The 25,029-nt window shown below is 43.9% G+C and overlaps 1 long non-coding RNA gene across 8 annotated transcripts in view; it reads right to left on the bottom strand.

Moving 5' to 3' along the window:
* Window positions 1-2,263: 2,263 nt before the first annotated feature.
* Window positions 2,264-25,029, bottom strand: part of LOC310890811 — a 29,167-nt gene continuing 6,401 nt past the window's right edge. Inside the window, exons 2-12 of one of the 8 annotated variants that reach the window (XR_014577314.1) lie at window positions 23,378-23,490; window positions 22,613-22,753; window positions 22,174-22,277; window positions 21,311-21,511; window positions 19,614-20,218; window positions 14,409-15,798; window positions 13,915-13,982; window positions 6,544-6,656; window positions 5,779-5,919; window positions 4,477-4,677; window positions 2,264-3,384 (exon numbers count right to left, since the gene is read on the bottom strand). This is a non-coding gene — a long non-coding RNA (uncharacterized lncRNA). Of the gene's footprint in view, window positions 3,385-4,476; window positions 4,678-5,302; window positions 5,444-5,751; window positions 5,920-6,543; window positions 6,657-13,914; window positions 13,983-14,408; window positions 15,799-19,613; window positions 20,219-21,310; window positions 21,512-22,173; window positions 22,278-22,585; window positions 22,754-23,377; window positions 23,491-25,029 lie in introns of all 8 variants that reach the window. The other 7 variants (XR_014577315.1, XR_014577316.1, XR_014577319.1 and 4 more) reach the window with 7 other exon arrangements.

Here is a 25,029-nt window from a genome sequence, read left to right as displayed (position 1 = left end):
CCAGAGAGTGCACTGGCACCACTTCGGATGCACTGCAGTGAATCCAGAGAGTGCACTGGCACCACTGGGGATGCAGTGCAGTGAGTCCAGAGAGTGCACTGGCACCACTGGGGATGCAGTGCAGTGAGTCCAGAGAGTGCACTGGCACCACTGGGGATGCAGTGCAGTGAGTCCAGAGAGTGCACTGGAACCACCGGGGATGTACTGCAGTGACTCCAGAGACTGCACTGGCACCACTGAAGATGCAGTGCAGTGAGTCCAGAGAGTGCACTGGCACCACCGGGGATGTACTGCAGTGAGTCTGCAGAGTGCACTGGCACCACTGCGGATGCAGTGCAGTGAGTCCAGAGAGGGCAGTGGCACCACTGGGGATGCACTGCAGTGAGTCCAGAGAGTGCACTGGCACCACTGGGGATGCACTGCAGTGACTCCAGAGAGTGCACTGGCACCACTTCGGATGCACTGCAGTGAATCCAGAGAGTGCACTGGCACCACTGGGGATGCAGTGCAGTGAGTCCAGGGAGTGCACTGGCACCACTGGGGATGCAGTGCAGTGAGTCCAGAGAGTGCACTGGAACCACCGGGGATGTACTGCAGTGAGTCTGCAGAGTGCACTGGCACCACTGCGGATGCAGTGCAGTGAGTCCAGAGAGGGCAGTGGCACCACTGGGGATGCACTGCAGTGAGTCCAGAGATTGCACTGGCACGACTGGCATCCCCAGTGGTGCCAGTTTTTCATAGTTTCTAAGTTATTTAGATAGCATAATCTGGCTGGGGATCATGACTGGGGATTATTAGGTTGATCAGTGAAGACAGGAAAGATATTGCTGAATTGTGTCAGAGCACTAGCTTTGGACCACGTAATTTGAATCACATCTGCACACCATTCTGGATTAGGTTAAAACATTTTTTTTTTTTACTTGCATATATTCCAGAGCTAACCATTGTTAATGATCTGTGTACCAACCAGGACCTATGGTCCTTCAATCTGAGGGCTTAAGTTTGCTGCATCTAAAGGAAGTTACATGTGCACAAAGTACCACAAAATCGCTGACATGCGGCAAATCATCCCCTGGGGTAAAATAAATAAAGTTTCCTATATGCAACAAGTGCCACATCTTTTTTTCTCTTTTTAACTTGCATGTTTCTTTCAGACTTTATGATTTGTATTTCTCTGCGCTCCACTTTGACAATGCCAATCGCAAGCGTAACAAAAAGAAGAAAAAGGAGAAACATCAGGAAAGTGAAAGGCTTCTTGGAATACTTAGGTCCTCGTTTCCAGAAGAAAACCCGGGAGAAGAAGGAAGAATGCCATCCTCCAGATGGCTCTTTATGAGAGCAATGCAGAAGTGAGGGCAGTAAACAACCTCACAAGGAAGGGAAGCCTTCCAGTGCAGGTGAAAGCAAGAAATACAGCTCCATCGCATCCAGCGAGTATATTAAAGGTAAGCGGCTGCAGTTTATGGGATTCCTTTTAGATTAATCTAGAGATTATTTAAAACAGTCTTTAAATGCTTGATGACTGAACAGTCTGCTGGATATTAAAATATGTTTTGAAAAATATGTTTCAAGTGTTGTTTTTTCAGCTATGTGGGGAGAACAAATACAGTGGCTATGAATATTTTGGCTATTATTCAGAACAGCATTTCTTCTTTGCATACTTCTTTGTTGTTCTACCTCAATATACATCTAATTGTTAGACTGCTGGATTTGTTCCCAGTATTGATGACAAAGCACACTATAGATGCTGTCTGCGTTACTGGAAAATGATTTGTTTCAAAGTAAAATGACTTCCAGGTAAGGTAAACGCTGAGCATGCTCTTCCTGCCTCCTTCTTCACAGTGCTCATAGTAGATCGCTTATGTATGTATTAGTCAGATTCTCTTATAAACTCCTAGTGCATCTCTGGAATTTTGAATTTACAGTGACTTTACGCTCTTCTCTCTCGCTCCTCTAGGCGGTTTCATCTGTTACCAGAGCTCTAGAACTATTTGTGAAACCTGAAGAGCTGGATGGAGAGAATTGCTACAAATGTAGCGAGTAAGATTATTACTAATTATGTCTTAATACTAGATATTAGTTTTATGTATTGCATGACTTAGAGCATAAGTTATCTTTTAACTTCATTTAGAAATAAGGAGACGCAGCTTTGTTGTTGTTGTTGTTGTTGTTGTTGTTGCTTCATTTTGTAGTAGTGGTGAGCTGAAGCAAGGAGCTATGGAGAATGATTTGGAGTGGAAGGCAGCAGCAGGTTCCTGTGAGTTGAGAATGTGAGCTGGCTCTGTGGTAATTAATGTTAGCAGCCTGTGCTGGCTCACTAAGCAGCGTCTTGCACAGCTCTTGAACTGTGTCCTTACGTGGAGCTGTCTCCTTATGCGGAGACTATTTACAGGGGTTCCACAGAAGGACAAAGTCCAATCCACTTTCTAACCACCACCAAGCTCTTATATTTTAACATTGTATGTGGTTTGGTTTTTTAAGTTAAACAAGTTTAATTTAGAAAGTTATACATGTACTTAAACATCATGAATTATATTTACAAAACATCCTACCTTTATATCCAAAGTGATATCAAGAAATGCCTCATACGTATCCGAAACTGCTTTGCAATTCAAGCACTTCAGTGGAAGCAAAATATAAATGCTTAACAATACGTGGAGGAGACTAACTGTCCAAATTCAAGTTGTCGATAGATACTACTTTAGACAAACTGCAGACTGCTTTACTACCGACAAAAGACACAGATCAGTTCTAAGGACAGGAATATTTTTTAAAGTACCTCTTGATCTTAGAAATCCTCCAAATATTTGATGAATGATGGTGGTAGCTTGAGAAGATCTGTCCAATCTGGAAATAAATTATAATCAGACCTCAGAAGATTTAAGGCACACAGTTAACTCTTCAAAGAGTTTTATGAAAACCAAGGATGACGTAGACTTTCAGTTTTGATAGTAAATAAAGGACTACAAGGTGCTAGAGAACGTATAAAAGTGAATTTGTTTATGCTGACTTGGTGCTTCCATTCAAGCACGCTTCCTGCATAGCATCGACAGTATAGCGCAAGAACTCGTGTGCGTCTTCTTGACTGCCAAAATGGAAATGTTGTCCTATTGCTAAATAAGAAGATGATAGTATTTACCTCATTTAAAAATGAAATAATTCTCGTATTTCTAAAATCTCTCTTCTTTATAGTGTTAAAACCATTTATACACATCAAATAATTATTTGAAGATTACAAGATACTGAAAAAGAAACACATCTGAAGCCACTTACGACTGAGGTTATTGATAACACGCGTAGGCTCGATGGCATCAACAGTGCAACGCAGGGCCTGGTTAATGTGAGTCTCCATCGTGCACATCATGCAAAAATCTTGTTCACGACCTGAAGAGTGAAAGAAGAAAGCATCCCAGTCTAGCGAAACAGACATAACTACAAACAAACATATAAGTAACATTTAAACTATAGATACAGTATCCACTCTCCTTGTCCCAACAGTCTCGTAACATTTCATTTCACACAACTTTATAGAATAAAAATATCCATTAAGCTTGTGTTCAAGTGCATTTTGTGATGAGAAATCTAAAAGACTACTGCAAAGTCACGTTTGTGAAGGCTGACAGGAATGTGAACTCCACAGGCTGCAAAATATATGAGGAAAGAATATTTGACATTGATGATACAGCATTAAGAGAATGTGGGTTATTTTCAGCACAGTGCTGTCAGGTGAGCTTCATGATACAGAGCTACGAGTCCTTTGGGAGAAAGGAAAAACTAAAGTAATGTATGTAATAGTACTTCTGCCCTCCTTTTTTCAACAGGATTCTTAACTGAAACAATTTCTATATACAGGAAGAAAACAGTTAAATTTCTAGGTATCGATACAAAGATACCAGCCTAAAAAGCATACACGTTTAGTACAACATTTAGTTTATAGTACAACATTTTATTTAGGACAAAATCAGTCTAGATTTTAATACAGTCCCACAAAAAAATCTAGTCATGTTCATAACAGCTCATATTGCTTTCTAGGTTTTGTTTTTGTTTGCTTCTTTTTTTTTTTAATTGGTTCAACAACGAACAGACCATTTATTGTAGTGCATTATGGAACCTAGGCTGTGAAGACTAAAGACCTATGATGCCAACATCCTAAATTTTATTGCCTTTCTAGCAGCAGGAAGCCCAAATAGCCCAAATGCCAAATGTTCATTAAATGCATTACTGTCCAATGCACTTCATTATTCCCATGAAGCAAGAAAAGATCCTTTTAAAAAAACAAACAAACAAACAAACAAAAAAACCACATGGTGCATTAAACGCACTCCATATGCTATTCTGAGCCCACTGCTAATACAATGCTCAAAGCCAGCTTCTACAGGTAAAATCAGGCAAGTAACTTTGTCTCACAGAATCACTGCTGTTCTTTCACCTTCAGAGCTATCCAACAGATTTAAAATACTGTTAGAAAGTACTCACATGACTGGCTGTGCTCAAGAGAAAGCATGTAATTGGCAAGTGGGGGGGTGTAGGTCAAACACTGTAGAGTAGCATTAAGAAAGCGTGTGTTGCCAAGATTGTACAGGCCAACTCCAACACTTTGTGTTTCTTGCCAATCCATACGTATCTTCTCAGGTGGAAAAAGAATCCTTTGTGGCGGAGCAAGTCCATCAGTAACAACTGCAAGAAAGTTATATTTAAAAAGAGATTTTGTTTGTTTGTTTCTAAGAAAGGCATTAGGTATATATAGGTATAGTAAATATATAAAGTATATATAGGTATAGTAAAAATACTATTCTGCGGGAGCACCTAGAGGAACTAGCTACAATCCAAAACAGAAAAACTTATTGCAGACAGCTTTAATACCGCCAAATTCAAATTGGCTGGTCAGCACAACGTTTTGGGAAAAAAAAGTTTAGTCAACCATTTTAATTTTTCTAAGGCAAGGCTAACTGCCATCCTGTTTTTAGTATCTAACGCCAAGTTCCTCTCCATCTATAATCTTTAACCTGATTACCTCAACTACTGCTTTTTTCCTTATTATAACTTAAACCACAAACTTAGACTTGAAAGAGAAAGGAGAAAAGACCTTGGTCTTTGTATCGACCAACGAGATAAGCCTTACACATTTTTAAGTTTATTTTTGACGATTGATTGATGCATTATCAGATATTAGGTACTCTGCAAGAGCAAATATTAACACTAGTAAGAATAAATCCGATCCACCACCTCTTATTCAAAATACATCAATTTCTAATTTGGAGATAACGTCTCCCTGACAAGGAAGTAGAAAAGCTGTAAATACCGATCTAGTTTCCTCTCCCGATGTTCCATATACATACCGATGCTGTTCCTACACCTACACTCTGAGCATAAATTTATGTTGACATGAGTATCGGGTGTTATTTCTCTCTCTGTTTGCCTTGAGAGACTCTCCTCCTGTCCACTGAAAAGTAAACTCAAGATTCCAGATCAGTTAAGACAGTTGCTATCCCCCCATTCAGAGTTCTGCAGCAGCACTGTTCAGATTTTCCAGCAGTCTCTTTACAAAATGACCACTTATAAGTGTACAAAAACACTTATCACCTAGCTTGTCAGTAGGTACACGTGTGGCCTCTCTTAAGCAGAATCAATCACAGCTTAAGATTTTATACAAGATCCCATTTTCAAGTTTGGGATTATTTCAGAAAGTCTTTTTTCCTAGAAACAGTACTACTAGTAACACTTTAACTGGTTTGCCAGCACAACCTTTACCCTGTTAGAAATGATGTTGACTTCTACCTTCATGTAGCATACATAGTGTCCTGAGTGACAGTTGATACCATGATGCACCAGCACCTCATATAAGGCGTAGATGAGTGGTTCTCCACTTGATTGAGACATGTAGTCTCGGAGGTCCAAATACTCAGGATATTTTACCTCCTAAAGAGAGACCAAGAAGATAGAAAAATTATATCAGAGTACTTCGTGGACTAGGCAGAGAAAAACACTTCCAAAAAACAGAGACTGGAATTATATGAATATATCTCTTGATTCACTAAAAATAAGTCTTCCCATAAGCAACGTTTAATACTAGAAGTTGCAGAGAACTGTTTTCTGAAGAATTAGCCTTCTCAGAGGAAAGTATATGCTTCTTGTCAAGCAGGAACTTTACTGATATTAAGAGAAAGAATAAGCCACAGTCGTTGGTCTACAATGGAATGGGCGAAAGTTGCGACAGGGGAGTTTTAGGTTGGATGTTAGGAAGTACTTCTTTACCGAAAGGGCTATTAAGCATTGGAATGGGCTGCCCAGGGAGGTGGTGGAGTCACCATCCCTGGAGGTCTTTAAAAGACGTTTAGATGTAGAGCTTAGCGATATGGTTTAGTGGAGTACTTAGTGTTAGGTCGGAGGTTGGACTCGATGATCTTGAGGTCTCTTCCAACCTAGAAATCTGTGATACCGTGATACTGTGATACAATTATTGTCTGAAAATATTAACAACTTTCAGCATTGGGGGATGTCCCATTACATGATGACAAAGTTGCATTACAGCGGTAAATATACCTTGTTGATCTTTCCACCTGTGAAATCTGCAAATTCTTTTCAGTGATATTGTGAGAACGTTGGAAGAACGGTGTATGGTAAATCTCTTGGATGCAGGAACCATCTTTTTACACCTTAAAAACAAGCAGAGACAAGTGTTTGAAAGCATCTTCTTTTTCGCCCCCAAAACAAACTCGTTTTAATGTCTCACGCATGCTTATGCTATTTGAATAATATTTACTTGCATAATATATATAATTCATGATGTTTAAGTACATGTATAACTTTCTAAATTAAACTCGTTTAACTTAAAAAACCAAACCACATACAATGTTAAAATATAAGAGCTTAAGAGAGCAGATGGAAGCATCTGCCTCGAGGGCAGGTGAGTTGGCAGAGTAAGGGAGCAGATGAGAGTACCTGTCCTAGCTGTGCTGTGGCTTTGGATGCTGCCGCGGCCTATGCTTTTCTTTTTCTTTCGCAGGTGCCTTGCACAGACTCAGAGGGGCCAAGCTGCACTCTGAAGAGCAGCACGAGAAGGGCAGGCTGGTCGTGAGTGGGGTTGGAGCGGAATGGCCAAGTTGCGCAAGGTGACTGCGAAGGGTATCCATTTTGCTTTTCAGGTGTCATGGCAGGCTCTACACAGAAGTGGCTGAGGATTTGAGAAGAGGTTACAGAGCATCAAGGAGCAGCACGTGCAGTGACGGTTTCCAAACGGTATGGTTGCTTTCTCTTCTGTTCATCAGGTGCCACAGGCAAGGTGGGCTGTGACGTTAGTCTTTAGAATCGGAGCTAAGCAGGTCACTAGAATGCCACAGGGCATCTGAGAAGGGTGTTTTAACAGAAAAAGCTTGTCTGGCATGGCAGTGCCTGATGGCAGCGTGTTTCCACAGGTGAAGAGGTGCCTGAAGCCCCATCCTGTCTAGCCTGCGCACACCTCGCTGAGAATGAAAGCCGCTTTCCAGTAATTCAGAAAGCCAAGTTACATCTCGGCCTCGAGCATCTGGGGCCTGTGCTTTTGGGCCTGTCTGTAGCATTTGGCACTTGCATTAATACTTTCTTGGCATATATTTAGGCTTTTGGGGCCAGTGTCTTGGGGGGGTGTGGAGCTGCTTGTACACCTTTGGGGCTTGCATCTGGGGGGGGGGGTTGGGAGTTGCTTGTACACCTTTGGGGACTGTGGCTGGGGGGGGGGTCAGGGCCTGCATCTGGGGGGGTTGGAAGCTGCTCCTACAATGTAGGGATCTGTATCTGTGGGGGTTGGGAGCTGCTTGTACACAGTATGGGCTTGCGTTTGGGGGCAGGTGTTGGGAGCTGCTTGTACAATGTAGGGATCTGCATCTGGAGGGGGTTGGGAGCTGCTTGTACACCTTTGGGGCTTGCATCTGGAGGGGGTTGGGGCCTGCCTCTGGGGGGGGTGGTTGTGAGCTGCTTGTATACTGTAGGGGCCTGCTTGTACACCTTTGGTGGGGCCTGCGTCTGGGGGGGATGGGAGCTGCTTGTACACTGTTAGGGCCTGCCTTGCGGGGGGGGGTGGGAGCTGCTTGTACACTGTAGGGGTCTGGGTCTTGGGGGGTTGGGGCTGTTTGTACACCTTTGGGGTGTGCCTCTGGGGAGGGTGGGGAGTTGCTTGGACACCTTTGGGGCCTGTGTCTGGGGGGGGGTTGGGGCCTGTGCTGGGGGGGTTGGGAGCTGCTTGTACACTCTAGGGTCTTCTGGCGGGCTTTGGAGCCTCCCTTTGAGGGGGACATTTGGGAGCTGGTTGTACACCTTTGGGGCCAGAGTCTGGGGCGTGGGGGCTGGGGCTGGGGCCTGCATCTGGGTGGGGTGGGGTCCAGTTCATGGGGGGGGGTTGGGAGCTGCTTGTGGACAGTTGGGGTCTGCATCCGGGTGTGGTTGGGGCCTGCTTGTAGACTTCTGCAGCCTGCGTCTGGTGTTTGGGGGCTTTTCTGTAGCGTTTGGGGCTTGCATTTTGGCTTTGGGATGTGTCTTGAGCTTCTGGGGCCTAGCTGTAGTGCTTGGGGCCTGCGTCTGGGGCTTTTCTGTAGCATTTTGGTCACGTGTTTGTGATTTGGGGTGTGTATCCAGGGTTTTGCCTTTTTTGTAGTTTTCAGCTATGTGTCAGTTTCTTTGTCAGTTGCCTGGGGTTAGGGGCAGTTTGGGGTTTGGATCATTAGTCAGTGTCATTAGCGTTGGGGGGTTGATATGAAGGGTTAGGGTTGTGGTTAGAGTTGTTAGGGTTAAAGGGAATAAGGATTTTAGGGTAAGGGGATCAAGGTTGTGGGAATAAAAATGTTTTTGCACAGAGTTACATCGTTTAGAGGGAAGGAAGGTGGTACTGAGATATGCGTGCAGTGATAAGAAAGCTTCACAGACAACCTTGTAAAATGCAGACAACCAGAATCCTTAGAGCAATTGGGTGGAAATCACGGTGTAAGAAACATTACCACCTCAAAGAGGAAAACAGTCAAGAAAAAAAGAAAATTGACTTGTAACAGGCCAGCAGCTGTGTATTTTCTGTGAAGAACCAGATAGATTGTGAACCTGGATTACCCGGTCAATTGGGAAACTGGGGAGGGTCCTGGTCACCGAGAGGGAAAAAAAAAAATTATATAAACTGTGTTAAACTGTATAAACTAGTACGTGGCTTGTGGGACACCTGCCATTGCACTCGTGAATAAAAATGCTACCTCACTGAGATCCTTGCCTGAGCCTATGTTATTAGTTACAGAGTGTTTTTAACAAGGTGTTAGGGTTTTAAGGTTTCAGGGCTAAGGCACTAGGGTTGGGTTTCAGGGTTAGGGTTTCCAGGGTTTAGGGTTAGGATTTTAAGGTTGTTAGGGTTGGAGTTAAAGGGTTAGGGTCTGGGGGTTAGTGTGTTAAGGTTTTAAAGTTTTTTGGGGTTTTAGTGTAGATAGGGTTTTTAGGGGTTAGGGTCATAGGGTTTTATTTATGGTAAGGTATTTAGGGTTAGGGGTTTAAGGTCTCAATTTTTGTTTGTTTTTAAGGTTAGGGGCTCCAGGGTTAGGGCCTTGAGAGTCTTAATTTTTTGGGTTAGGGTTTAGAGGGTCTTAATTTTTAGGGTTAGGGGTTTTAGGCGTAGGTCTTCAGGGCTTTAGTGTGGTAAATTTTATTGGGTTAGGGCTGAAAGGGTTTTTAGGGTTAGGGTTTCTAGAGTTTTTTGGGGTGGGGGTTAGGGTTAGATGCGTGGGTGCCGTAGGGTTAGGGGTTAGGCCTAATATTAGGGCGGAAGGCCAAATTAAGAGGGTGGGAGACCCCCAAAATTGAAGGGTTGAAGCCCCAAGTTAGGGGAAGGAACCTCAAAGTTGTGGGGTCCCCCAAAATTGGGCAGAAGAACTATTAATATTGGGGGAAACCCGAAAAAAGGAGGGTGGGGGACTCTAAAATTGGGGGGGACCCCCAAAAGTGGTCAGGTCCCCCCAAATTAGGGGAGGAACCCCCAAGATTGGGTGGGTGAACCCCCAAATTGGGGGGAAGAACACTTAAAATGGAAGCGTGAAATTCCAGAATTGAATGTGGACCCCCCAAGAACTGGGGAGGAATCCCCAAAATTCGGGGGGACCCTCAAAATTGGGGTTAAAGCCCCAGATGTCGGGGAGTGAAGCCCCAAATTAAGGGATGGAACCTCAAAAATGTGGTGAGAACCCCAACATTGGGGGAAAGAACCTTAATATTAGGGTGGCAGGCCTAAAAAAGATGGTGGGGGACCCCAAAATTGTGGGGGGATTGGAAGGGGGGGGGGAATCCCCAAAATGGAGGGGGAACCCCAAAACTGGGGGGGCGAAGCACCAAATTAGGGAAAGGAACCGAAAATTGTGGGGAAGAACCCTGAAATGGAGAGGTGAAAACCCGAAATTGAGGGGAAAACCCCAAAACGGCGGGAAAACCTCCATAAACACAAAATGGAACGGGGAATGTAACAGAGCAAAAAACGTGGCGTCCTACGGCAAACTGCGAGGCTCAATTTTCCGGGGAGTGCTGGGAAATGTAGTTCTTGGGAACTGGGTTTCCGGGAGGCCATGTTGCCTTCCCAGAGCATGTCGGGAGGTGCAGTTCTCGAGAAGCCGCTTACCGGGCAGCCATATTGGGAGTCCGGGGAATGCCGGGAGATGTAGTCTTCCGGCACTGGGCTTCCGGGAGGCCATATTGGTTTCCCAGAGCATGCCGGGGTATGTAGTACTCGAGGGCACTGGGCTTCCGGGAGGCCATGTTGTTTTCCCAGAGCATGCCGGGAGATGTAGTTTTCCGGCACTGGACTTCCGGGAGGCCATATTGTTTTCCCAGAGCATGCCGGGAGATGTAGTTCTCGGACACTGGGCTTCCGGGAGGCCATGTTTTTTTCCTAGAACATGCTGGGAGATGTAGTCTTCCGGCACTGGGCTTCCGGGAGGCCATATTGGTTTCCCAGAGCATGCCGGGAGATGTAGTTTTCCGGCACTGGACTTCCGAAAGGCCATATTGTTTTCCCAGAGCATGCCGGGAGATGTAGTCTTCCGGCACTGGGCTTCCGGGAGGCCATATTGGTTTCCCAGAGCATGCCGGGAGATGTAGTTTTCCGGCACTGGACTTCCGGGAGGCCATATTGTTTTCCCAGAGCATGCCGGGAGATGTAGTCTTCCGGCACTGGGCGTTTTTTGCTAATAATAATTTTTGTACTAATAACATAGGCTCAGGCAAGGATCTCAGTGAGGTAGCATTTTTATTCACGAGTGCAATGGCAGGTGTCCCACAAGCCACGTACTAGTTTATACAGTTTAACACAGTTTATATAAATTTTTTTTTTCCCTCTCGGTGACCAGGACCCTCCCCAGTTTCCCAATTGACCGGGTAATCCAGGTTCACAATCTATCTGGTTCTTCACAGAAAATACACAGCTGCTGGCCTGTTACAAGTCAATTTTCTTTTTTTCTTGACTGTTTTCCTCTTTGAGGTGGTAATGTTTCTTACACCGTGATTTCCACCCAATTGCTCTAAGGATTCTGGTTGTCTGCATTTTACAAGGTTGTCTGTGAAGCTTTCTTATCACTGCACGCATATCTCAGTACCACCTTCCTTCCCTCTAAACGATGTAACTCTGTGCAAAAACATTTTTATTCCCACAACCTTGATCCCCTTACCCTAAAATCCTTATTCCCTTTAACCCTAACAACTCTAACCACAACCCTAACCCTTCATATCAACCCCCCAACGCTAATGACACTGACTAATGATCCAAACCCCAAACTGCCCCTAACCCCAGGCAACTGACAAAGAAACTGACACATAGCTGAAAACTACAAAAAAGGCAAAACCCTGGATACACACCCCAAATCACAAACACGTGACCAAAATGCTACAGAAAAGCCCCAGACGCAGGCCCCAAGCACTACAGCTAGGCCCCAGAAGCTCAAGACACATCCCAAAGCCAAAATGCAAGCCCCAAACGCTACAGAAAAGCCCCCAAACACCAGACGCAGGCTGCAGAAGTCTACAAGCAGGCCCCAACCACACCCGGATGCAGACCCCAACTGTCCACAAGCAGCTCCCAACCCCCCCCCATGAACTGGACCCCACCCCACCCAGATGCAGGCCCCAGCCCCAGCCCCCACGCCCCAGACTCTGGCCCCAAAGGTGTACAACCAGCTCCCAAATGTCCCCCTCAAAGGGAGGCTCCAAAGCCCGCCAGAAGACCCTAGAGTGTACAAGCAGCTCCCAACCCCCCCAGCACAGGCCCCAACCCCCCCCAGACACAGGCCCCAAAGGTGTCCAAGCAACTCCCCACCCTCCCCAGAGGCACACCCCAAAGGTGTACAAACAGCCCCAACCCCCCAAGACCCAGACCCCTACAGTGTACAAGCAGCTCCCACCCCCCCCCGCAAGGCAGGCCCTAACAGTGTACAAGCAGCTCCCACCCCCCCCCCAGACGCAGGCCCCACCAAAGGTGTACAAGCAGGCCCCTACAGTATACAAGCAGCTCACAACCACCCCCCCCAGAGGCAGGCCCCAACCCCCTCCAGATGCAAGCCCCAAAGGTGTACAAGCAGCTCCCAACCCCCTCCAGATGCAGATCCCTACATTGTACAAGCAGCTCCCAACACCTGCCCCCAAACGCAAGCCCATACTGTGTACAAGCAGCTCCCAACCCCCACAGATACAGATCCCTACATTGTAGGAGCAGCTTCCAACCCCCCCAGATGCAGGCCCTGACCCCCCCCCAGCCACAGTCCCCAAAGGTGTACAAGCAACTCCCAACCCCCCCCCCCAGATGCAAGCCCCAAAGGTGTACAAGCAGCTCCACACCCCCCCAAGTCACTGGCCCCAAAAGCCTAAATATATGCCAAGAAAGTATTAATGCAAGTGCCAAATGCTACAGACAGGCCCAAAAGCACAGGCCCCAGATGCTCGAGGCCGAGATGTAACTTGGCTTTCTGAATTACTGGAAAGCGGCTTTCATTCTCAGCGAGGTGTGTGCAGGCTAGACAGGATGGGGCTTCAGGCACCTCTTCACCTGTGGAAAAACACTGCCATCAGGCACTGCCATGCCAGACAAGCTTTTTCTGTTAAAACACCCTTCTCAGATGCCCTGTGGCATTCTAGTGACCTGCTTAGCTCCGATTCTAAAGACTAACGTCACAGCCCACCTTGCCTGTGGCACCTGATGAACAGAAGAGAAAGCAACCATACCGTTTGGAAACCGTCACTGCACGTGCTGCTCCTTGATGCTCTGTAACCTCTTCTCAAATCCTCAGCCACTTCTGTGTAGAGCCTGCCATGACACCTGAAAAGCAAAATGGATACCCTTCGCAGTCACCTTGCGCAACTTGGCCATTCCGCTCCAACCCCACTCACGACCAGCCTGCCCTTCTCGTGCTGCTCTTCAGAGTGCAGCTTGGCCCCTCTGAGTCTGTGCAAGGCACCTGCGAAAGAAAAAGAAAAGCATAGGCCGCGGCAGCATCCAAAGCCACAGCACAGCTAGGACAGGTACTCTCATCTGCTCCCTTACTCTGCCAACTCACCTGCCCTCGAGGCAGATGCTTCCATCTGCTCTCTTAAGCTCTTATATTTTAACATTGTATGTGGTTTGGTTTTTTAAGTTAAACAAGTTTAATTTAGAAAGTTATACATGTACTTAAACATCATGAATTATATTTACAAAACATCCTACCTTTATATCCAAAGTGATATCAAGAAATGCCTCATATGTATCCGAAACTGCTTTGCAATTCAAGCACTTCAGTGGAAGCAAAATATAAATGCTTAACAATACGTGGAGGAGACTAACTGTCCAAATTCAAGTTGTCGATAGATACTACTTTAGACAAACTGCAGACTGCTTTACTACCGACAAAAGACACAGATCAGTTCTAAGGACAGGAATATTTTTAAAAGTACCTCTTGATCTTAGAAATCCTCCAAATATTTGATGAATGATGGTGGTAGCTTGAGAAGATCTGTCCAATCTGGAAATAAATTATAATCAGACCTCAGAAGATTTAAGGCACACAGTTAACTCTTCAAAGAGTTTTATGAAAACCAAGGATGACGTAGACTTTCAGTTTTGATAGTAAATAAAGGACTACAAGGTGCTAGAGAACGTATAAAAGTGAATTTGTTTATGCTGACTTGGTGCTTCCATTCAAGCACGCTTCCTGCATAGCATCGACAGTATAGCGCAAGAACTCGTGTGCGTCTTCTTGACTGCCAAAACGGAAATGTTGTCCTATTGCTAAATAAGAAGATGATAGTATTTACCTCATTTAAAAATGAAATAATTCTCGTATTTCTAAAATCTCTCTTCTTTATAGTGTTAAAACCATTTATACACATCAAATAATTATTTGAAGATTACAAGATACTGAAAAAGAAACACATCTGAAGCCACTTACGACTGAGGTTATTGATAACACGCGTAGGCTCGATGGCATCAACAGTGCAACGCAGGGCCTGGTTAATGTGAGTCTCCATCGTGCACATCATGCAAAAATCTTGTTCACGACCTGAAGAGTGAAAGAAGAAAGCATCCCAGTCTAGCGAAACAGACATAACTACAAACAAACATATAAGTAACATTTAAACTATAGATACAGTATCCACTCTCCTTGTCCCAACAGTCTCGTAACATTTCATTTCACACAACTTTATAGAATAAAAATATCCATTAAGCTTGTGTTCAAGTGCATTTTGTGATGAGAAATCTAAAAGACTACTGCAAAGTCACGTTTGTGAAGGCTGACAGGAATGTGAACTCCACAGGCTGCAAAATATATGAGGAAAGAATATTTGACATTGATGATACAGCATTAAGAGAATGTGGGTTATTTTCAGCACAGTGCTGTCAGGTGAGCTTCATGATACAGAGCTACGAGTCCTTTGGGAGAAAGGAAAAACTAAAGTAATGTATGTAATAGTACTTCTGCCCTCCTTTTTTCAACAGGATTCTTAACTGAAACAATTTCTATATACAGGAAGAAAACAGTTAAATTTCTAGGTATCGATACAAAGATACCAGCCTAAAAAGCATACACGTTTAGTACAACATTTAGTTTATAGTACAACATTTTATTTAGAACAAAATCAGTCTAGATTTTAATACAGTCCCACAAAAAAATCTAGTCATGTTCATAACAGCTCATATTGCTTTCTAGGTTTTTTTGTTTGTTTGTTTGGTTTTTTTAATTGGTTCAACAACGAACAGACCATTTATTGTAGTGCATTATGGAACCTAGGCTGTGAAGACTAAAGACCTATGATGCCAACATCCTAAATTTTATTGCCTTTCTAGCAGCAGGAAGCCCAAATAGCCCAAATGCCAAATGTTCATTAAATGCATTCCTGTCCAATGCACTTCATTATTCCCATGAAGCAAGAAAAGATCCTTTTAAAAAAACAAACAAAAAACACACATGGTGCATTAAACGCACTCCATATGCTATTCTGAGCCCACTGCTAATACAATGCTCAAAGCCAGCTTCCACAGGTAAAATCAGGCAAGTAACTTTGTCTCACAGAATCACTGCTGTTCTTTCACCTTCAGAGCTATCCAACAGATTTAAAATACTGTTAGAAAGTACTCACATGACTGGCTGTGCTCAAGATAAAGCATGTAATTGGCAAGTGGGGGGGTGTAGGTCAAACACTGTAGAGTAGCATTAAGAAAACGTGTGTTGCCAAGATTGTACAGGCCAACTCCAACACTTTGTGTTTCTTGCCAATCCATACATATCTTCTCAGGTGGAAAAAGAATCCTTTGTGGCGGAGCAATTCCATAATTAACAACTGCAAGAAAGTTATATTTAAAAAGAGATTTTGTTTGTTTCTAAGAAAGGCATTAGGTATATATAGGTATAGTAAATATATAAAGTATATATAGGTATAGTAAAAATACTATTCTGCGGGAGCACCTAGAGGAACTAGCTACAATCCAAAACAGAAAAACTTATTGCAGACAGCTTTAATACCGCCAAATTCAAATTGGCTGGTCAACACAACGTTTTGGGAAAAAAAGTTTAGTCAACCATTTTAATTTTTCTAAGGCAAGGCTAACTGCCATCCTGTTTTTAGTATCTAACGCCAAGTTCCTCTCATCTATAATCTTTAACCTGATTACCTCAACTACTGCTTTTTTCCTTATTATAACTTAAACCACAAACTTAGACTTGAAATTATATGGTAATAAATGCAAGGACAATGTAAAAACAAATAACTAGGAATGACGGTACCCCTACAAATATCAGATCTTTTCCTGAGCAATGTTAGCATTCAAAAACCTGTGAATAATGGAAGCTGTGAATAGCAACAATAAAACGCTTTTCTTTGCAAAACAGTCCCCAGTGGTGCCAGCGCACCCTCTGGAGTCACTGCACTGCATTCCCAGTGGTGCCAGTGCCCTCTCTGCACTCACTGCAGTGAATCCCCAGCGGTGACAGTGCACTCTCTGGACTGGCACCACTGGGGATGCAGTGCAGTGAGTCCAGAGAGTGCGCTGGCACCACTGGGGATGCAGTGCAGTGAGTCCAGAGAGTGAACTGGCACCTTGGGTATGTAGTGCAGTGAGTCCAGAGAGTGCACTGGCACCATGGGGATGCAGGGCAGTGAGTCCAGAGAGTGCGCTGGCACCACTGGGGATGCACTGCAGTGAGTCCAGAGAGTGCACTGGCACCATTGGGGATGCACTGCAGTGACTCCAGAGAGTGCACTGGCACCACTGGGGATGCAGTGCAGTGAGTCCAGAGAGTGCACTGGCACTACTTGGGATGCAGTGCAGTGAGTCCACAGAGTGCACTGGCACCACTGGGGATGCAGTGCAGTGAGTCCAGAGAGTGCACTGGCACCACTGGGGATGCAGTGCAGTGAGTCCACAGAGTGCACTGGCACCACTGGGGATGCACTGCAGTGAGTCCAGAGAGTGCACTGGCAACACTGGTGATGCACTGCAGTGAGTCCAGAGAGTGCACTAGCACCACTGGGGATGCACTGCAGTGACTCCAGAGAGTGCACTGGCACCACTTCGGATGCACTGCAGTGAATCCAGAGAGTGCACTGGCACCACTGGGGATGCAGTGCAGTGAGTCCAGAGAGTGCACTGGCACCACTGGGGATGCAGTGCAGTGAGTCCAGAGAGTGCACTGGAACCACCGGGGATGTACTGCAGTGACTCCAGAGACTGCACTGGCACCACTGAAGATGCAGTGCAGTGAGTCCAGAGAGTGCACTGGCACCACTGAGGATGCAGTGCAGTGAGTGCAGGCAGTGCACTGGCACCACTGGTGATGCAGTGCAGTGAGTCCAGAGACTGCACTGGCACCACTGGGGATGCACTGCAGTGAGTCCAGGGAGTGCACTGGCACCACTGGGGATGCAGTGCAGTGAGTCCAGAGAGTGCACTGGAACCACCGGGGATGTACTGCAGTGAGTCTGCAGAGTGCACTGGCACCACTGCGGATGCAGTGCAGTGAGTCCAGAGAGGGCAGTGGCACCACTGGGGATGCACTGCAGTGAGTCCAGAGATTGCACTGGCACGACTGGCATCCCCAGTGGTGCCAGTTTTTCATAGTTTCTAAGTTATTTAGATAGCATAATCTGGCTGGGGATCATGACTGGGGATTATTAGGTTGATCAGTGAAGACAGGAAAGATATTGCTGAATTGTGTCAGAGCACTAGCTTTGGACCACGTAGTTTGAATCACATCTGCACACCATTCTGGATTAGGTTAAAACATTTTTTTTTTTTACTTGCATATATTCCAGAGCTAACCATTGTTAATGATCTGTGTACCAACCAGGACCTATGGTCCTTCAATCTGAGGGCTTAAGTTTGCTGCATCTAAAGGAAGTTACATGTGCACAAAGTACCACAAAATCGCTGACATGCGGCAAATCATCCCCTGGGGTAAAATAAATAAAGTTTCCTATATGCAACAAGTGCCACATCTTTTTTTCTCTTTTTAACTTGCATGTTTCTTTCAGACTTTATGATTTGTATTTCTCTGCGCTCCACTTTGACAATGCCAATCGCAAGCGTAACAAAAAGAAGAAAAAGGAGAAACATCAGGAAAGTGAAAGGCTTCTTGGAATACTTAGGTCCTCGTTTCCAGAAGAAAACCCGGGAGAAGAAGGAAGAATGCCATCCTCCAGATGGCTCTTTATGAGAGCAATGCAGAAGTGAGGGCAGTAAACAACCTCACAAGGAAGGGAAGCCTTCCAGTGCAGGTGAAAGCAAGAAATACAGCTCCATCGCATCCAGCGAGTATATTAAAGGTAAGCGGCTGCAGTTTATGGGATTCCTTTTAGATTAATCTAGAGATTATTTAAAACAGTCTTTAAATGCTTGATGACTGAACAGTCTGCTGGATATTAAAATATGTTTTGAAAAATATGTTTCAAGTGTTGTTTTTTCAGCTATGTGGGGAGAACAAATACAGTGGCTATGAATATTTTGGCTATTATTCAGAACAGCATTTCTTCTTTGCATACTTCTTTGTTGTTCTACCTCAATATACATCTAATTGTTAGACTGCTGGATTTGTTCCCAGTATTGATGACAAAGCACACTATAGATGCTGTCTGCGTTACTGGAAAATGATTTGTTTCAAAGTAAAATGACTTCCAGGTAAGGTAAACGCTGAGCATGCTCTTCCTGCCTCCTTCTTCACAGTGCTCATAGTAGATCGCTTACGTATGTATTAGTCAGATTCTCTTATAAACTCCTAGTGCATCTCTGGAATTTTGAATTTACAGTGACTTTACGCTCTTCTCTCTCGCTCCTCTAGGCGGTTTCATCTGTTACCAGAGCTCTAGAACTATTTGTGAAACCTGAAGAGCTGGATGGAGAGAATTGCTACAAATGTAGCGAGTAAGATTATTACTAATTATGTCTTAATACTAGATATTAGTTTTATGTATTGCATGACTTAGAGCATAAGTTATCTTTTAACTTCATTTAGAAATAAGGAGACGCAGCTTTGTTGTTGTTGTTGTTGTTGTTGTTGTTGCTTCATTTTGTAGTAGTGGTGAGCTGAAGCAAGGAGCTATGGAGAATGATTTGGAGTGGAAGGCAGCAGCAGGTTCCTGTGAGTTGAGAATGTGAGCTGGCTCTGTGGTAATTAATGTTAGCAGCCTGTGCTGGCTCACTAAGCAGCGTCTTGCACAGCTCTTGAACTGTGTCCTTACGTGGAGCTGTCTCCTTATGCGGAGACTATTTACAGGGGTTCCACAGAAGGACAAAGTCCAATCCACTTTCTAACCACCACCAAGCTCTTATATTTTAACATTGTATGTGGTTTGGTTTTTTAAGTTAAACAAGTTTAATTTAGAAAGTTATACATGTACTTAAACATCATGAATTATATTTACAAAACATCCTACCTTTATATCCAAAGTGATATCAAGAAATGCCTCATACGTATCCGAAACTGCTTTGCAATTCAAGCACTTCAGTGGAAGCAAAATATAAATGCTTAACAATACGTGGAGGAGACTAACTGTCCAAATTCAAGTTGTCGATAGATACTACTTTAGACAAACTGCAGACTGCTTTACTACCGACAAAAGACACAGATCAGTTCTAAGGACAGGAATATTTTTTAAAGTACCTCTTGATCTTAGAAATCCTCCAAATATTTGATGAATGATGGTGGTAGCTTGAGAAGATCTGTCCAATCTGGAAATAAATTATAATCAGACCTCAGAAGATTTAAGGCACACAGTTAACTCTTCAAAGAGTTTTATGAAAACCAAGGATGACGTAGACTTTCAGTTTTGATAGTAAATAAAGGACTACAAGGTGCTAGAGAACGTATAAAAGTGAATTTGTTTATGCTGACTTGGTGCTTCCATTCAAGCACGCTTCCTGCATAGCATCGACAGTATAGCGCAAGAACTCGTGTGCGTCTTCTTGACTGCCAAAATGGAAATGTTGTCCTATTCCTAAATAAGAAGATGATAGTATTTACCTCATTTAAAAATGAAATAATTCTCGTATTTCTAAAATCTCTCTTCTTTACAGTGTTAAAACCATTTATACACATCAAATAATTATTTGAAGATTACAAGATACTGAAAAAGAAACACATCTGAAGCCACTTACGACTGAGGTTATTGATAACACGCGTAGGCTCGATGGCATCAACAGTGCAACGCAGGGCCTGGTTAATGTGAGTCTCCATCGTGCACATCATGCAAAAATCTTGTTCACGACCTGAAGAGTGAAAGAAGAAAGCATCCCAGTCTAGCGAAACAGACATAACTACAAACAAACATATAAGTAACATTTAAACTATAGATACAGTATCCACTCTCCTTGTCCCAACAGTCTCGTAACATTTCATTTCACACAACTTTATAGAATAAAAATATCCATTAAGCTTGTGTTCAAGTGCATTTTGTGATGAGAAATCTAAAAGACTACTGCAAAGTCACGTTTGTGAAGGCTGACAGGAATGTGAACTCCACAGGCTGCAAAATATATGAGGAAAGAATATTTGACATTGATGATACAGCATTAAGAGAATGTGGGTTATTTTCAGCACAGTGCTGTCAGGTGAGCTTCATGATACAGAGCTACGAGTCCTTTGGGAGAAAGGAAAAACTAAAGTAATGTATGTAATAGTACTTCTGCCCTCCTTTTTTCAACAGGATTCTTAACTGAAACAATTTCTATATACAGGAAGAAAACAGTTAAATTTCTAGGTATCGATACAAAGATACCAGCCTAAAAAGCATACACGTTTAGTACAACATTTAGTTTATAGTACAACATTTTATTTAGGACAAAATCAGTCTAGATTTTAATACAGTCCCACAAAAAAATCTAGTCATGTTCATAACAGCTCATATTGCTTTCTAGGTTTTGTTTTTGTTTGCTTCTTTTTTTTTTTAATTGGTTCAACAACGAACAGACCATTTATTGTAGTGCATTATGGAACCTAGGCTGTGAAGACTAAAGACCTATGATGCCAACATCCTAAATTTTATTGCCTTTCTAGCAGCAGGAAGCCCAAATAGCCCAAATGCCAAATGTTCATTAAATGCATTCCTGTCCAATGCACTTCATTATTCCCATGAAGCAAGAAAAGATCCTTTTAAAAAAACAAACAAACAAACAAACAAAAAAACCACATGGTGCATTAAACGCACTCCATATGCTATTCTGAGCCCACTGCTAATACAATGCTCAAAGCCAGCTTCTACAGGTAAAATCAGGCAAGTAACTTTGTCTCACAGAATCACTGCTGTTCTTTCACCTTCAGAGCTATCCAACAGATTTAAAATACTGTTAGAAAGTACTCACATGACTGGCTGTGCTCAAGAGAAAGCATGTAATTGGCAAGTGGGGGGGTGTAGGTCAAACACTGTAGAGTAGCATTAAGAAAGCGTGTGTTGCCAAGATTGTACAGGCCAACTCCAACACTTTGTGTTTCTTGCCAATCCATACGTATCTTCTCAGGTGGAAAAAGAATCCTTTGTGGCGGAGCAAGTCCATCAGTAACAACTGCAAGAAAGTTATATTTAAAAAGAGATTTTGTTTGTTTGTTTCTAAGAAAGGCATTAGGTATATATAGGTATAGTAAATATATAAAGTATATATAGGTATAGTAAAAATACTATTCTGCGGGAGCACCTAGAGGAACTAGCTACAATCCAAAACAGAAAAACTTATTGCAGACAGCTTTAATACCGCCAAATTCAAATTGGCTGGTCAGCACAACGTTTTGGGAAAAAAAAGTTTAGTCAACCATTTTAATTTTTCTAAGGCAAGGCTAACTGCCATCCTGTTTTTAGTATCTAACGCCAAGTTCCTCTCCATCTATAATCTTTAACCTGATTACCTCAACTACTGCTTTTTTCCTTATTATAACTTAAACCACAAACTTAGACTTGAAAGAGAAAGGAGAAAAGACCTTGGTCTTTGTATCGACCAACGAGATAAGCCTTACACATTTTTAAGTTTATTTTTGACGATTGATTGATGCATTATCAGATATTAGGTACTCTGCAAGAGCAAATATTAACACTAGTAAGAATAAATCCGATCCACCACCTCTTATTCAAAATACATCAATTTCTAATTTGGAGATAACGTCTCCCTGACAAGGAAGTAGAAAAGCTGTAAATACCGATCTAGTTTCCTCTCCCGATGTTCCATATACATACCGATGCTGTTCCTACACCTACACTCTGAGCATAAATTTATGTTGACATGAGTATCGGGTGTTATTTCTCTCTCTGTTTGCCTTGAGAGACTCTCCTCCTGTCCACTGAAAAGTAAACTCAAGATTCCAGATCAGTTAAGACAGTTGCTATCCCCCCATTCAGAGTTCTGCAGCAGCACTGTTCAGATTTTCCAGCAGTCTCTTTACAAAATGACCACTTATAAGTGTACAAAAACACTTATCACCTAGCTTGTCAGTAGGTACACGTGTGGCCTCTCTTAAGCAGAATCAATCACAGCTTAAGATTTTATACAAGATCCCATTTTCAAGTTTGGGATTATTTCAGAAAGTCTTTTTTCCTAGAAACAGTACTACTAGTAACACTTTAACTGGTTTGCCAGCACAACCTTTACCCTGTTAGAAATGATGTTGACTTCTACCTTCATGTAGCATACATAGTGTCCTGAGTGACAGTTGATACCATGATGCACCAGCACCTCATATAAGGCGTAGATGAGTGGTTCTCCACTTGATTGAGACATGTAGTCTCGGAGGTCCAAATACTCAGGATATTTTACCTCCTAAAGAGAGACCAAGAAGATAGAAAAATTATATCAGAGTACTTCGTGGACTAGGCAGAGAAAAACACTTCCAAAAAACAGAGACTGGAATTATATGAATATATCTCTTGATTCACTAAAAATAAGTCTTCCCATAAGCAACGTTTAATACTAGAAGTTGCAGAGAACTGTTTTCTGAAGAATTAGCCTTCTCAGAGGAAAGTATATGCTTCTTGTCAAGCAGGAACTTTACTGATATTAAGAGAAAGAATAAGCCACAGTCGTTGGTCTACAATGGAATGGGCGAAAGTTGCGACAGGGGAGTTTTAGGTTGGATGTTAGGAAGTACTTCTTTACCGAAAGGGCTATTAAGCATTGGAATGGGCTGCCCAGGGAGGTGGTGGAGTCACCATCCCTGGAGGTCTTTAAAAGACGTTTAGATGTAGAGCTTAGCGATATGGTTTAGTGGAGTACTTAGTGTTAGGTCGGAGGTTGGACTCGATGATCTTGAGGTCTCTTCCAACCTAGAAATCTGTGATACCGTGATACTGTGATACAATTATTGTCTGAAAATATTAACAACTTTCAGCATTGGGGGATGTCCCATTACATGATGACAAAGTTGCATTACAGCGGTAAATATACCTTGTTGATCTTTCCACCTGTGAAATCTGCAAATTCTTTTCAGTGATATTGTGAGAACGTTGGAAGAACGGTGTATGGTAAATCTCTTGGATGCAGGAACCATCTTTTTACACCTTAAAAACAAGCAGAGACAAGTGTTTGAAAGCATCTTCTTTTTCGCCCCCAAAACAAACTCGTTTTAATGTCTCACGCATGCTTATGCTATTTGAATAATATTTACTTGCATAATATATATAATTCATGATGTTTAAGTACATGTATAACTTTCTAAATTAAACTCGTTTAACTTAAAAAACCAAACCACATACAATGTTAAAATATAAGAGCTTAAGAGAGCAGATGGAAGCATCTGCCTCGAGGGCAGGTGAGTTGGCAGAGTAAGGGAGCAGATGAGAGTACCTGTCCTAGCTGTGCTGTGGCTTTGGATGCTGCCGCGGCCTATGCTTTTCTTTTTCTTTCGCAGGTGCCTTGCACAGACTCAGAGGGGCCAAGCTGCACTCTGAAGAGCAGCACGAGAAGGGCAGGCTGGTCGTGAGTGGGGTTGGAGCGGAATGGCCAAGTTGCGCAAGGTGACTGCGAAGGGTATCCATTTTGCTTTTCAGGTGTCATGGCAGGCTCTACACAGAAGTGGCTGAGGATTTGAGAAGAGGTTACAGAGCATCAAGGAGCAGCACGTGCAGTGACGGTTTCCAAACGGTATGGTTGCTTTCTCTTCTGTTCATCAGGTGCCACAGGCAAGGTGGGCTGTGACGTTAGTCTTTAGAATCGGAGCTAAGCAGGTCACTAGAATGCCACAGGGCATCTGAGAAGGGTGTTTTAACAGAAAAAGCTTGTCTGGCATGGCAGTGCCTGATGGCAGCGTGTTTCCACAGGTGAAGAGGTGCCTGAAGCCCCATCCTGTCTAGCCTGCGCACACCTCGCTGAGAATGAAAGCCGCTTTCCAGTAATTCAGAAAGCCAAGTTACATCTCGGCCTCGAGCATCTGGGGCCTGTGCTTTTGGGCCTGTCTGTAGCATTTGGCACTTGCATTAATACTTTCTTGGCATATATTTAGGCTTTTGGGGCCAGTGTCTTGGGGGGGTGTGGAGCTGCTTGTACACCTTTGGGGCTTGCATCTGGGGGGGGGGGTTGGGAGTTGCTTGTACACCTTTGGGGACTGTGGCTGGGGGGGGGGGGGTCAGGGCCTGCATCTGGGGGGGTTGGAAGCTGCTCCTACAATGTAGGGATCTGTATCTGTGGGGGTTGGGAGCTGCTTGTACACAGTATGGGCTTGCGTTTGGGGGCAGGTGTTGGGAGCTGCTTGTACAATGTAGGGATCTGCATCTGGAGGGGGTTGGGAGCTGCTTGTACACCTTTGGGGCTTGCATCTGGAGGGGGTTGGGGCCTGCCTCTGGGGGGGGTGGTTGTGAGCTGCTTGTATACTGTAGGGGCCTGCTTGTACACCTTTGGTGGGGCCTGCGTCTGGGGGGGGGTGGGAGCTGCTTGTACACTGTTAGGGCCTGCCTTGCGGGGGGGGGTGGGAGCTGCTTGTACACTGTAGGGGTCTGGGTCTTGGGGGGTTGGGGCTGTTTGTACACCTTTGGGGTGTGCCTCTGGGGAGGGTGGGGAGTTGCTTGGACACCTTTGGGGCCTGTGTCTGGGGGGGGTTGGGG

Source organism: Anser anser (assembly GCF_964211835.1).
Source record: "Anser anser genome assembly, contig: HAP1_SCAFFOLD_300, whole genome shotgun sequence".
NCBI classification, from domain to species: domain Eukaryota; kingdom Metazoa; phylum Chordata; class Aves; order Anseriformes; family Anatidae; genus Anser; species Anser anser.
Note: the sequence above shows the minus strand (reverse complement) of the source record. Positions and strands in the feature narration are given on the sequence as shown.